Source organism: Sciurus carolinensis, unplaced genomic scaffold, assembly GCF_902686445.1.
Source record: "Sciurus carolinensis unplaced genomic scaffold, mSciCar1.2, whole genome shotgun sequence".
Classification (NCBI taxonomy): Eukaryota; Metazoa; Chordata; class Mammalia; order Rodentia; family Sciuridae; genus Sciurus; species Sciurus carolinensis.
Window position 1 is genome coordinate 282,730 of NW_025920187.1, and position 15,959 is coordinate 298,688.

General features: G+C 41.0%; 1 pseudogene; it reads right to left on the reverse strand.

Annotated features, from left to right (window-relative positions):
* Positions 1 to 15,959, reverse strand: part of LOC124974888 (sulfotransferase 2A1-like) — a 62,626-nt pseudogene that overhangs the window by 32,946 nt on the left and 13,721 nt on the right.

A 15,959-nucleotide genomic window follows, 5' to 3' on the forward strand; every position in this document is an offset into this window, starting at 1 on the left:
GAACTGAAATGCATTTCCATGCATGCCCTCTTTTGTTCTTGGATCACCAGAATCAAAATTGACATATTAGCAAAAGAAATCTACAGAGTCAATGCAATCCCTATCAAATACCATTGACATTCTTCAGAGAAATAGAAGGAAGAGTCCCAAAATTGAAATGACACACAAAAATATAAAGCCATCTGAGCAGGTAGAACAATGATGAAGAGCTGGCATGTGACTCAGTGGCAGAGCATTTGACTGGCATGTGCTCAGCCCTGGTCTAGTCCCCAACACACACACTCACACACAAAGAGTAATGCTGCAGGTATCACATTCCAACGTCTTCCCAGTCTCAAATCATACCAAGAGGTGTAGTAACAGAAAAATTGAATTTATATCAAAACAGACCCATAGATCAATTGATTAGAATAGAAGACACAGAGACAAACCTTCACAGACAGACTCATCTGATCCTTAACAAAGACACCAAATGCAAATATTGGAGGGAACATCCTATTTAATAAATGGTGCTTGGAATACTGGACACCTGCATATAGAAGAATGAAGCTACATCCTGCACAAAAATGAACTCAAAGTGGATCAATAAAACATGAATTAGACCATCAATACTGGAACTACTAGTAGGAAACAAAGCACCTTCATGTCAATGTATAGATGCAGGAATGACTTTCTCCATAAGACTCCTAGTGTTCAGGAAACAAAACCAAGATTTGGTAAATGAAATGGAATCAAGTTAAAAGCTTTCTGCACAGCAAAGGTAATGAGACAAAGAAGAGAGGGTCTACAGAATGGGAGAAAATCTTTGCCAGCTACTCCTGTGACAGGTTTAATACGCAGAATATATGGTATTCAAAAGTCTTAACACCGAAAATCAAATACTCCAATGAATAGATGGATAAATGACAATCATTTCTCAGAATGAGAAATATGATGGCAAACAATTTTATGCAAAAGATTGTCAACATCTTTCACAACCAGATAAAAGCAGATTAAAGCCAGATTGCATGTCACTCTAGTTAGAATCATCAAGAACACAAATAACAATAAATGCTGTCAGGCATGTGAGAGGAAAAGAACACTTACAATTAGTACCACCAGCATGGATATCAGTATGGGCTTTTCTCAAAAGTCTAGGAATGGAACCACCATATGCTTTGGTCATAGAACCCCTTTGTATTTATCCCAAAGAATTAAAGTCAGTGTACTATAGCAATGCATACATGCCCATGTTAATAGCAGTTCAATCACAGCAGCTGAGTTATGGAGCAAGCCTAGGTATCCACTGGATGATGAATGGATACAGAAAATGTACTCCATATACATGACATGGCTTACTCAATCATAAAGAAGAACTCAATTCTGTCACTTGCAGGATAAAGGATGGAACTGAAGAACAACATGCTAATTGAAAGAAGTCAGACTCACAAATTGAAGGGTTGTCTGTCTTCACTCCTTGTGGAAAATATACAGAAAAAGAGTAGAAAAGTGATACCAGGAAATTAGGAGAAAGCCCAGTCAAGTTGGGGAAGCAGATCTTATGTCTCAGAACTCTCACCGTTTCCTTGGATGAAGCATTTAAACCATTGTTCCAGTGACTCTGGTTTCATAGGAAGGTTTGATGTAGGCCAAAAATAATAACCTGATACAAGACATCTTTGGGATTTCTCATGAGATATAGCACCTTAAGTTAAGAAAAAATGAGATAATGGAAAATCAGTCTCAATCAGTCATTTCTCACCTTGATCTTGATCTTTCCCCAGGCAGTTCTTACTGAATCTCTATGTAACTTCAGTGGGTTCCTTTAACAAATTAGTTATAGTATTCCTTAAAATAAAATACACATTATAATCTTCCTATTTCATATTCCTTGATAGGAATAGAAGAGGTATAACTTGTTTCTTATTTCTGAGTTATTAGTCTGCAGAATAGAGGAAGCTGCTGAAAAGTTTAAAATGGTAATTGTTGAATTATTGTTGTGTTCTCCCATAATGATCACTAACAGCAGAATGGATTAAGAAATTATGGAATATTGAGATTCATAACAATATACGGTCAATCACACACAAAAGACCTTTGAGAATTGCACAGACATTACTTTCATAAAGCATGAATGTTCCTTCCAGCAGAATTTGTGCAGAGAAAGGAGACACCACCAATCTTTAGTTGACCAGATTTATTGCGTCCTCCCTGTTTTTCTGCCTCCTTTGTTCTGCTACTATCTCCCTTCTTCTACCCTCTCCCTCTCTCCTCCCTCAGGCTCCTAGCTTATCAACCAATTAGAGCAAAGTTTTCTCTCACACAGGAGAGCATACAGAGGAATGTCAGCATAGCACTATATGAATCACGAGCTGTCCATGCGCAGCATGATATTAGATAGCCAATCCTAGAGCCTGGTGTAAACACGTCATAAATCTCCAAGGAACTAGTAGGCAAGCAACCTTTTTGGGTACTTCCTTATTTTGGTATCCAGTGCCCTTTGGCTCACTGCCAGGTGCCATCTTGTTCAAGACAGCCCTCAACAGGCTCCCCCTTTTTGTTTAGTTAAGCAGATTTTCAAATGTTTGATTAGCCCTTTCCACGATAGCTTTTCCTTGTGGATTGTAGGGCAATCCTGTAGAATGATATTAAACTTTGAGCAAAACTGTTGAAATGAAGAAGAAGTATATGCAGGCCCATTATCTGTTTTAAATGTTTTTGGCCTTCCCATAGTAGCAAAGGCTTGAAGGCAATGACTGATTACATCTTTTGTCTTTTCCCCTGTATGGGTGGTAGCAAATATATATCCTGAGTAGGTATCTACAGTTACAAGAACAAATCTTAAAGTACCAAATTCAGGGATATGGGTGACATCCATCTGCCATAGATGATTTAGAAGGAGTCCTCTAGGATTGACTCCAAAATGAGGAACAGATAAATGAGGCACACAGGGAGGACACTGTTTTACTGACTTGTTCTTTTGTAATGTTATATTTTATTTTGAGAATAGTAGCATTGACATGAAAATCTTTATGGAAATTAATTGATTTTTGTACAATGTTAAACACATGAGGATCTCGAGTAGCTGAGTCTGCAGTAGAATTTCCTTGAGCTAAAGGCCCAGGTAAGCCTGAATGTGCTCTGATATGGCTTCTATATAAAGGTTCTTTGTGAGCCCACAGAAGAGTTTGTACTTGATAAAAGCATTGTTGTAAGGTAGATTGAGGACTAAGGGGTCCAGCTGTCTCAAGCCGGGGCACAAGCTGGGCAATATAGAGACTGTCAGGATAAATATTTAAATGTTTCTCAGGAAATGTTTGTAATGCTTCCAGTTCAGTTTTTTGAGCAGACTTATGAGAAGTAATAAGAGTTTGTACTTTATCAGAAACTACTGTAGCTGTACCGGAGGAGGAGACATCTGTAAAAATTGTATTTACTGCTGGGATAGGTTGAGACTTAACAACCTGAGGGAAAATAACAGGATGTCTTTTGGAGAAGCTGACAATAGGTGAACTTGGCAAGTGATTATCAAATGTGGCCATGGTGGAACAATAGACAATTGCCCAATCTTCATTACTGTTAACTAGTATTTCAATGTGTTTTGCCGTGTATAGGACAATAACTGTCTGAGGATGAACTCCAAAAACTTGAAGGGCTGTCTTAAGTCCTAATGTAACTAGATTTGCTACCATCACAGGATATGGGGAAACAACATATTTGGGGGACACTGGCAAATGGATCTATGTTAGGAGTCAGTTTGTCACAATAGACCTGTAGGAGTATATTCAGAATCTAATACTATGAGATTAAAAGGCAAAGATAGGTCAACTCTATCAATATGAGCATTTTTTAAAGCTTGTTCTACTAACCTCAAGGCTTTTCTACCTTCAGGAGTTAAATTTCTGGGGGATGTAGTGTCTGAATCTCCCTGGAGAATATCAAACAGAGGCTTAAGTTGACCAGTGGTGATTCCCGAATTTGGCCTTATCCAATTTATATCACCTAATAATTTTTGGAAATCATTTAGAGTCTTAAGCTTTCCTGTGGCTAATTGAATTTTTTGTGGCCTAACACAGGTATCTAATATTTGATGTCCTAGAAAGGTAATAGGGCTGTGGGTTTGCACCTTTCCTGGGGCCACATGTAATCCCCGTTTTTCTAGGGTTTTGATAATATCATCAAATACCCCTAATAAGGTCTCCTGTTCCTTATGAGCCAAAAGAATATCATCCATATAATGGAGACAATAAAGTCCTTTACAATTTTGTCTAATCTGTGATATAGCCTGACCTACATATATTTGACACATAGTGGGACTATTTGCCATTCCCTGGGGAAGGACCACCCATTGGTATCTAGTATTAGGCCCTTCATTATTCAAAGAGGGAATGGAAAAGGCAAATTGAGGGCCATCCTCGGGATGCACAGGAACGGAAAAGAAACAATCTTTTATATCTGTAGAGAATGATATGACAAAGTTTTGGAACAGCAGTTAACGAGGGGAGACCCAGTTACACCGGGCCCATAATGTGCATACTGGAATTTATGGCTCTCAGATCTTGCAAGAGTTGCCATTTCCCAGACTTCTTTTTTATGACAAAAATGGGTGTATTCCAAGGGGAAGTGGAAGGAATGATATGATTTTCCGTCAATTGTTGATTAACTATTTCCTGGGCCACCTCTGTTTTTTCTTTAGAAAGGGGCCACTGGGGGACCCAGATAGGATTACTGGATTTCCATGTTATCTTTAATGGTTCAGTGGCCCCTCCAGAAAACCCAGCCCCTTAGTCCCTGTTTGTCCTTTGGCTTGAATGGGGCAGGTCATACCTTGTAGATTCTTGCCTAGTCCTTTTCCAGGGTTATAACCTTGTCCCACCATGACTGGTAAAACGGTTGGGTTTAGACAGGAAATATTTTGTTCAACTGAGGAAGAAGCGACAACATCCGTCTGCGTTAAAATGTCTCTTCCCCAAAGAGTGACAGGCAGGTGAGCTAATACATAAAGTTGGAATGTCCCCCTTTTCCCATCAGAGTCCTCCCAAGATAACACAACTGAACTTTGTAATGGGGTTTGAGCAAATCCAAGTCCCCATAAGGTAGTACTGGATGCTGTAACAGGCCATGATTAGTTCTAGTCCTTCTGCGTTATAATAGAGATGTCAGCACCTGTGTCTATTAGACCCTCTATGGGAGTACCATTAACTTTCAATTTAAGCATGAGTTTATTTTTTTTATTTTTTTATTTTTTTACATTTTTTTTTCTTTTTATTGTAAACAAATGGGATACATGTTTTTTCTCTGTCTGTACATGGCGTATTTTTGTTGATTGTGCCCAAAAGACACCCGATCCTGCTGATCCAAACCCGTTGTCTCCTCCAGACCTTTGTGAACTGGGAAAAGTCCCATGATGGTCAGGCAATATCAATATTTGGGCTATTTTGTCTCCTGGAGAAACAACAGATACCCCTTGAGGGGAGGATAACATAATCTTTATTTCCCCAGTTTAATCAGAATCAATGACTCCTGGAAATACTTCTAATGCTGACAGAGTTGTGGAACTCTGCCCCAACAATAATCCTACTGTGCCCTCAGGGAGTGGTCCATGTATGCCCGTGGGGACCACTTGTACTCCCATCTCTGGGGTTAGAATGAGTTGGGCGGAGGCACAGAGGTCCAATCTCCCGCTCCCTGATGTTCCTCAGGACAACGAGGAGATAGTTGGAAAGGATTGTGAGTGGGGATCTGGACTATGGGATTCTGAAAGGCCCCGTATATTTGAGGGCCCCGGGTTGGGCCCCCCTGGCCATTTTTTGACTGGGTAGGAAGAGGATTTCTCTCTATGTCAAATCTTGATGTAGAAAATCTCACCCAGTGCCTTCCTTTCTGGCACCGGGGACATAGACCTGGGGCAGGTTGATTTGTCCTTGCTGTTCTCTAGTCTTAGGTGTTCCCCTGGGCTTTAACCCTGTGGGTCCTTCAGGGCGGTCTCTTCTGAAGTGCCCTTCTTGCCCACACTTAAAGCATATTATTCCTTTAGCTCTTGATTGCCCCTGATTTGGCCCATGAAGAGCAGCAGCTATTACTTGTCCTGTAATGACTGCATCATTGATATCCCTGCAGACCTTTATATATGTACTTAAATCTTTATTTTTCCATGGTCTTATAGCTTCTTTATACCATCTATTTGCTTGCTCATAAGCTAATTGTTTTATTAAGGGCATAGCTTGTTCTGAATCCCCAAATACTCTTGCAGCCGTTTGGATTAGTCTATCAACAAAATCTGCAAATGGTTCATTACTCCCCTGAATCACCTTAGACAACTGCCCCTGTAAATCTCCTGACCCTTGAATTAACTTCCAGGCTTTAGTGGCAGCAGCAGCAATGTGTGCATACACCCCAGGATCGTAAATAATCTGCTATTGAATACCTTCATAGTTTCCTTCTCCTGTCAGCATTTCTACATTTCTTTGGGGAAAGCCTGTGGCATTACGTCGTGCCGTTTCTAATGAGGCTTCCTGCCATGCAGTTTTCCACACTAGGTACTGCCCCCCTGATAGCACAGCTTTACATAACCTTTTCCAATCTTCCGGCACCAAATTCAGCCCCGCTACTGATTCCAACATACTAATTGTAAATGGGGCCTGTGGACCGTATGTAACCACTGCCTCCTTAAAATTTTTTACTGTTTTGAAATCCAGAGGTTGGTGGAATCTTTGTCTATTTTGGTTCTCTAGTATAGGGAAGAATTGTGGGACTGCTGAGGTTTCCTTAAGGGGGGTTTCTTCTCCCCGCGGTGAAAAACCCATCTGATTTATAGCATGAACTAACTCCTCCCAAGGGTACTTTGGGGGATATTGGAGGCAGGCTGCTTGAGGGGGAGCGGCTGCCTCCAGGAAGGGATTGGTATTCCTTCTGGATATAACTGATGGGGGCGACCATGTCCTTGATGCTCTTTCTAATTCCTCCCCAGTAAGCCCCTCCTCCACTTCTTCCTCTTTATGAGAAGTTACACTTAGTTGTTTCTTTATTTCTTCCAAACACATATTTCCTTTTTATACTAAAGTTATTATTTTACCTTTTTTAGATGTTAGACATTCCTTAATGAGTTGCCACATGGGAAAAGTACCTCTAGGTAACGGGGATTGCTTTTCTGCTTTAATAAGATCCTCTTTATCATGTTCCCATTGTGGAATATTTAGGACTCCCTCTTCCAAAAACAAAGGACTAACCTTGGCCAGTGTAGTTACATATGCTGTTACAGTAGATCGTTTTACGGCAGTTCCATTAGCCTTAAATACATCTAGTATGATTCCTATCATTTGATTTCTAGACACTTGTGACCCCATCCTGGAGTTACAAGACCTCCCTTTACCGGGGTTATGCAGACGCCATTTACCAGGGTTATTTGGCCTCCCTTTACTGGGGTTATCCTACAGTTTTCCTATAGCTTACCTAAAGTTTCTTAGTTTTCCTATAGCTTACCTTAAGTTACTTTCGTGGGAGGACGCAGAAGGAGGAAGAAGCTCCTCGTCCGGGCCACCACTTTTTCCATCCAGCGGAACCGGCGCGGAGAAAGGAGACACCACCAATCTTTAGTTGACCAGATTTATTGCGTCCTCCCTATTTTCCTGCCTCCTTTGTTCTGCTACTATCTCCCTTCTCCTACCCTCTCCCTCTCTCCTCCCCCAGGCTCCTAGCTTATCAGCCAATTAGAGCAAAGCTTTCTCTCACACAGGAGAACATACAGAGGAATGTCAGCATAGCACTATATGAATCACGAGCTGTCCACGCGCGGCATGATATTAGATAGCCAATCCTAGAGCCTGGTGTCAACACAACATAAGCCTCCAAGGAACTAGTAGGGAAGCAACCTTTTTGGGTACTTCCTTACTTTGGTATCCAGTGCCCTTTGGCTCACTGCCAGGTGCCATCTTGTCCAAGACGGCCCTCAACACATGAAGGCATTTATAGAAATTAAAGAATAAGCAAAGTAATCTGTAACTATATTCCAGGGTGTGTTTCCCTCAGTTTGTGGGCACCAATTGGTAGAAGGGGCCTGGGGAATCTTTCTGGACTGTAGAAATGTCTAAGTCTGGTCTGGAGTATAGTTGCTAAACTGTGTACATAAGTATATCTTAAGAGGCCAGTGTTTAATGTTAATGAAAACATACAGAAACACACACACATCACACGCTCCACTGTAGTGGAACATCAGAATTTGACATGTATTTGCATCAACTGTCTGGGTGTTATTCTTGCAGGTCTAATGTCTTCTTAGGCTTCAGTTTAATGAGGCAGAGGTTAATGAAACCCAACAGGAGACATGGAATTATGTGTATTGGAGCAGCCTCACTGTGAGGCACTTTCCAAGACAGGAGTTCATTAATCTAGGATTCTTGGTGATCTTTAAAGAAACATATGAAAAAAATCAGAAGTCAACAAACACTTTTAGAAAGCATGTTTCTACAAATAACCTGTGGCACCTTAGATCTTGGATATCCATGGTCCATGCTGACTAATCCTCAGCCTTGGGGAGGCTCAAGTGGCTGCTGATCACAAAGCACATTGACATGCAGTGGACTGCAGTGGGTAGAATACAGAGGCAGGCTCCTGAGCAGTCCCAGGATTTATGCATTTATCGATGTGAGCATACTCTGCACTCCATATGGGCAATTCTGACTTGGGGGCTTCCACCGACCTGGCAGGAGGCTTTTATTGAATTAATATCAGCTAACATCTTCAAGAGCAGGAAAGGAGGGATACTCTAGTGTAGATGCAGTCATAAATTCTGGTTGCACATAAGATGTGGTTTTCTAAGACTCTGGCCTTAGACAGTCCTCTTATCCCTGAATTCAGGCTAGGTAATGAGTGCAATGGTCCACATCCTTGCACTCAAGTGTGGTCTGAGTTGTGGCCTCATCAACCTCACCTAGTGTCTGAGAATTTGAGGTCTCTCCCAACCTACCCCATGAGCAGACAGTCTGGCAAGATCTACAGTGTTTATCTAGGCACATGAAGGACAAAAAGCATTGATGAAACATTAGACACTACCTTGGCCTTGGAAGTGAAGAAAGATTTGGGGAATAGATGAAAGGGAAGGTGAGAGGTCAGGAGTCTCGGTCTTTCACTCTCATTTAGCAATTTGCAACCCAGTCTTGTCTCTAACCAGGGTGAGTGTTTCCAGATGGGCACAGACTGAATCCACTTGGTATCCCCTTTGGAGTGAATCAGGCAGAGAATTTCAACCAACCAGTGGGTTCCTAGATAAGGAAGGAAAAGTGATGTTCATTCATTTCAACCTGACTTGTGAACAAAAAACCATGATAAAATTCATAACATAAATATAATCATGTACCCATTCAAAGCATGCAATCAGGTAGTGCTAAGCAGTGTTAATCATGTTCTTGTTTTGTCAGCCAATGTTCAGAACCTGTTCATCTTTAACAACTGGAACTCTCTGCTTTTTAACAGCATTTCCCTACTTATGTCCATGTTTCAGTCCCTGGATCCACCATGGTGCTTTCTGTTTCTATGAACTTATCTACACTAGGTATTTGGACCAATGGAATCATATAGAATTTGTCCTTTTGTGCCCAACATATGCATTTAGCACAATGCCCTCAGGATTGATCTATGTTGTAGAAGGTGTCTGAATATTTTTCGTTGTTAATGATGAATTTTATTCCATTGTATTAATATGCCACACCTTGTTTATGCATTCGCTTGTCAATGCACTTGAGGTTGCTTCCACCCCTTGGCTATTAGCTGAGATCCTTTTATGATGTTCCCACTCTTCTTGACTTTCCAACACCCCACCCCTTCTGATTCCTTGGCCTCCATTGTCACTCAGTTTGCACTGCTCCTGCCCCTAGTTCCACTCCCAAGGTAGCAGGATGCATGCCCTTTCAGTCCCTTGCAATTTCCCTCCTCATTTTTGATTCCCAACCTTTTCCCATTCTGATTCTGCTACTAAAATAGCCTTCTTCTGCACATGATCTCCTATTCAGTCTTTTTATTTCTACTGATCTGCTCTTTTGCTGTTAGTCTTCACTGGTCCTCCTGACCACCCATTTCTCCCATGCCATCACACAAACACCTGAATCTGCTTAGGATTCACTCCTATACGCTCTTCCAATACCTAAGATGATCCCTGCTGAGCACTTGTCTCACTCTCTGCAATTGTCTGAATGGAAGTGGCTGGGGCACTGCCCCTTCCTCCCAGAGCAGGGCTCCCTGGCATGTGGAGCACATTCCATCCATCTGCTGAGTGCACAAGGACGTAGCTCTCACCTTTCTCATGGGTGTTTCCTGTCCTGATTCCTTACTTGATTTAGGGTACGACACCATTACTGTATCTTCATCCTTTATCACAAACTTAGTACATGCTTCTTTTATACCTTCAATGCTGTAACCCAAATCAGGGAAAGGTAAATCTTCACACCAAAGGAACTCATATGTCATAATGATGAGTTCTCTGGTTGAGGGGCTTGAGTTCAGTTGTAGCACCCATTGGAAGTTTGTGAGAGATTTAGGAAGACTAGCCTTTAAAGGAAATTTCAAAGAATCATTAACTTTTTCTTGTTGTCAATTTAACCGGTTGGTAAAAGCAAATTTTGACGGGTGATCCAAAATTTCATGGGATTGAGCAATTTTGGACACATTCAGTGACCATGAGCATGATGATCTGGGCGTGAGTTCAAGGGCAGGACCCCACAGCAAGTGCTGCCATACACACCAGTGAGCAATACCTGGGACATGAAGAAAGCCATTCTTTTCCATTTATTTGCATTACAAAGAGTTTTCGTATAGAATTTTTACATGAAACTGAGAGATACAGTGTAGTGATAATAGTCTGGAAGGATGTTGAGGAACATGCACTGATGACTCATTGATTCTAAAGGAAAAGGACCTGCTTTAGAGTCATTAGATATGGGGGTAGATTGTAACTGGATCTGGATTCCAGTCCTTCTTTACCTTCTAATTGATGCATGAGACTGGGTTTCATTCTTCCAGGATTTAAGGACTGAGATAAGTGAATTTTCATATCTACCACATCAGCGATCAATGAAAGCCCTGTCACATACTTGTGCTAGCACTTTCAGTTCCCAGTGGACCCTGGGGGTCAACACTTCACATGTGTAGGCAACATACCAAATCCAGGGAGTCCTTAAACACTGATCTCCTGCTGTCAGGAATGCTTCAGGACACACCTGCAATTTCATCAATTCCCCATGGACTTCTGTCACCTCCAGTGAGAACCATCTGATGAATGATGTCAACACACGTTGAAGGCAATGGTGTTTTATGTCGAATGTTTGGTCATTAGGAGCAGAAGCCCTTTCCACTCTGCCTGCCAATTCCTGGGTGAGTTAATAGACTGAGCAGTTGTGTATTCAACTGGGAGCTGTTGATGCTGATTCTAAATCTGATGTGGCTCAGCTGCTGTGTGCATCCTGGGGAGAATGACCACCAATTGGGGCATGAGTATGACTCTGGCTGAAATAAGAGTAGTATTTAATCCCCCGATATCGTGTATGACACTTTTCTTTTGCAGCCTTTAAAATTCTATCTTTATTTTGTATGCCAGGCATTTTCATTATAATGTCTCTGGTTTGTTCTGTGGTAATTTTGTACATTTGTTGTCCTATAAGCCTCTTGGATTTGATTTTCCATTTCATTCGTCAGATTGAGAAAATTTTCTGTTATTATTTCATTGAAAAGACTGTGCATTCCTTTGGTTTTTGTCTCTGCACCTTCCTCTACACTGATAATTCTTTAATTTGGTGTTTCATGTTATCCCATAGTTCTTGGAGGTTCTGTTCATGGTTCCTTAGCATCTTCACTGTGTGGTCAAATTTATTTTTAAGATTATATATTTTGTCTTTATTGTCTGAGGTTCTGTCTTCCAAGTGATCTAGTCTATTGGTTGAAATTTCTATTGAGTTTTTAATTTGGTTTATTGTTTTTTCATTTCAAGGATTTCTGATTGTTTTCAGAATCTCTATCCCTGTATTGAAATAATATTTGCTTTCTGCATTGCTGTTGTATATCATCCTAGACTTTGCAGATCATTTTAATCATGTACTTTCTGAACTCCTTCTCTGATATTTCTTCCACTGTGCTGTCTATGAGTTCTTTATTGTAGTGTCTTGGTTTGTTTGGGGTGCTTTCTTCCCTTGTTTTTTCATTATGTCCTTGTGTCTTCCCCTCTAGCAGTGCAGATTTGAGTGTTACATTTTAAACCCTATAGATTTATAGTGTCCCTGCAGGTTTCCAATACCTCACCTTTAAGGGGGAGATCAATATGAAGGGCACCCAATGTGAAAAATATGCAGCTTTAAATCAATTAGTCCCTATCAAGATGTTTATAGTTTTATTGCAACAAACAGAAACTATGTGTTCCATTATTACCTACAATGTAAACAGTAGGTTTGCAATAGTGTGTACACCTTATGGGGTCCTCAGAAGTGGACTTTCAGATCCTGGCTGTTGTCCCTAGGTGGAAGCACCATGGTGTTAGTTGGCAGCGGCAGCATCAAACCTGTAGGTGCTTTTCTGTTGGGTTTTCAGGCCCTGACTGGTGTCCCAGGATGGAAGATGCAGAGGAAACACAGAGGTGAACCAAGAGGGCAGTGGAGGTGACCTAGGATGGAGGCAAATGTTCAGAAATAGGGCTGTTTAGCTGGGCCCTCCGGCGTCTAGGGGAACCTGTTTGGATAGCAACTCTGTGGAGATGTTGTTTCCTCAGGCAGTTGCCTCCAGGCCCTGTCTGTTTGTTTTCCTAAGGTGGAGGCTACCATGTGGAGGGGGCTATGGAGGCCTCTGCAGTGTTCCAAGATGGAGGCTGGCCTGGGGAGCCAGGAGGACCTGTGTGGACAGGTGCTCTCCTCTGGGCAGAAGCGAGGGGTGGCCGTGGGTCAATTTTTCTCTCTACAAAAGGGAAGATATATTTGGCAGTTTCCATTGAGAACTTCTGCAATGTGTCTTTCAAACCAAGGAGAATATGTGAGCTTTATCATCGGGTAGACTAACTTTCCAATCCTGGAATTTCCTTTGTTTTAGTGGGCATGTTAGCTAAATGACTCACTCTGTATCTGTGACAGGGGTTGTTTAATACCTGTGTTTCACAGATGCACAGCTCAGAAAGATTTTTGTTACATTTGTGGGGATTGACTTGTGATCTCATGTGATCTAGGCAAGAGCTCGACCGTGGAGTGAGTTCCAAGCACATTGTACTCCATATTTTGGGAGAGAGTCAAAGTATCTCTAGAGCTGAGTAGCAAACCACTCCCATTTCAATCCAGCGGCCTTCCTGCCATTCCTCAAACTGTCCAAGCACAATTTGATTTCAGTTCATTGACGTTTTGGCTCTGTCTGCCAAAATATTCCTGGAGGATGGCAGGAAGTTCTCTCTTCCTCCTCCAATCCTCACATTTTAGCAAATCCACGTCAGCAGTCAGAGAGGCCAATTTGTATTTGTGGGTCTGAAGACTGGAGAGCAAAGTTTAGGCTTTGCTGGCAACTATGCCTGCAATGTCCAGTTAATCATCTCTGGTTCATGGATAATACTGGGAAAGCTTTGGTTGTTGACTGCTTGCATAACTGTTACCAATGTCTTTATGTTTCCTGGGGTGGAATGATTTAGACACTGGTCATGGAAAAACATAAATGAAATACATGTGTCATGTTTAGAACATGGGTAGTTTGATGGAAAACCCTGTGACTGTTTGAACAAAAGAGAAATTGATTGTCATTTCTTCCAATGAGGAAAATTATTATCATAGGCAATTATTAATTTTACAAATGCTGTCTCTGTTGTCAGTCTCTCTGGATTCACATGTTGTCTTTTACATTTACTGTGTGGTCTACACTGCTTTCTGACCCACGTTCCTTTTATAAAAATGCAGGTACCAATAGCACCTTACTCATGAATTTGCTGGACTGTACATGATAATATGTGGCAAGCAAGTAAAACAATATGTAGCACATGTGTGTGCTGAGGAGTTTTGTTTGGTCACTGTTGCTTGTCTTGTTTCTAGTACTAGAATTTATAACAATAAAATGGCTAAATTAGAATGATGATTCTACTTTAAAACAAAACCCCCAAGTTCCATATAGTATAAAAAGGTATTCAACCAGTTTAGCATTCACAAAAGTATGTCCTAAGATGTTAAGTAAACTTTCTAAGTTCTCACTGTTGGTAAAGTATGAGGTGGGGATTCAAATTTCAAGTCATCTGCTTGTGGCATGATCTAAGTCACCATGCCATTTTACCTGTGTGGACAGAATTTACTGCGTTCATTAACTAACACACTGCAAATTCATGGGCCTTGGTGTCCATCGAGGTAGAACTGTGTTTTACATATGGAGAGTGTGCAGTGCTGATGCCTATTGGATTCCACTGGAATAGCAGGTGAGAACAACTGCCGCATTGTTGACTGTGTACACTTTTGTGTGAGTCCCTTATATTCAATGGACATTTCATTGGTTGTAAAATTGTTGGTACACATACTTATATGAGTAGTTTTATAGCATTTCCCTCACACTTACTGCCCCTGAGTGTTGGTGTTGTGTCATCTCCCACTAGAGTGATAAAATTTTCCGGTAGCTAAAGTCTGTTATCTGATGAATGGACAAAAAGAATGTGGCAGATATAATCAATGTCATCTGTTCAGTGTGACAGTCATGCGATCCTACTGTATATGCAGCATGGATGGACCTACAGGACATTATAAGTGACATATGCCAGCTAATGGAAAACCAATACTACACCTGAAAGGAACTTAGAAAAATCAACATCAGAACTGCAGAACATCAGAATAGTGCTTAGCAGAGACCAGGAATGGTAGGGAGGAGTGATGGAGGGAGCTACGTCATTGCACAGGTTCATAACTTGGAGGAACATGTCCTGGTGTTCTGTGGCACACTGTGATTGACAATGATGCCTCATATACTTTGAATTAGTTAGAAGTTAGAAGTAAGGTGGTTTTTTTTTTTTTAACAATATTGCCCTTTGTGGAAGCTTGAAGTAATCAGGCTGCTTCAAGGTATATAGTTTACATGGACACTAATTGGCATTGTCTACTCAGAGTAAATGTTTCCACCTACTGGTTTGCCCTATAGATATGTCAGCTTAAGACACTTCTAGTTTTATGAGTGTTCTATTGATTACAAATATTGGTTCCTTGCCTGTAACCTGCAATTTTTCTGTGTCTGATCTTCTTTGCCAGTCTTCTGTATTTAACCATTTTCTGAAATGACCTTTGTGTTTTCAAGATTGTTCATCTTTCCTTCCCCCATTATGTTTGTAATGCTCCTTGAATTTGGTGATTGTGAAGTTGATGGTGCTCCTTTGAATTTCATCTTCATTTTTGACGATTTTCATTGTTTTTTCCTGTTTCTCACTTGAGGTTTATAGGTTTCTGAATAGTATTCTTTTGTGAAGGGGCAGAGTTTGAGAAAAGTGGGATAATGTTTGATGGTTTTCTCAATATTGAGGTGTAAATGATTCATGTTGGGGATAGGTAATGCCAGAGAGGGGGAAAAGTGAAAGGAGAGAGAGAGAGAGAGAGAGAGAGAGAGAGAGAGAGATGATAGTACTTGAATTCATGGGTCAATATTTGTTTTATAGGCAGGTCAAAGTTCTGACCTGTCTATCTCACCAAGAAAAACAATTTACTGTTTGTTTAATTTTTAGCTAAAATGTACGATAACCACCATGATAGACGCTGCAGGTAAATTGCATCAAACAAGTCTTTCCGCATGGTGCCATCTCTTAGTTTCTCATATTGGGAGCCTGCATATCATCAGCAATTCTAAGAGGAGCCTGAATTAACAGAGAGCACTGCCCTGAGAACCTGTGCTCACATCCTGAGCAACACAGGTACAAGACAAATACAAGGACACAAATGCCAGTAATAATTAAGAACATTAGAAAACGCTTAAAGAAGGAATGTCATGTCTAATTGACAACAGAATTG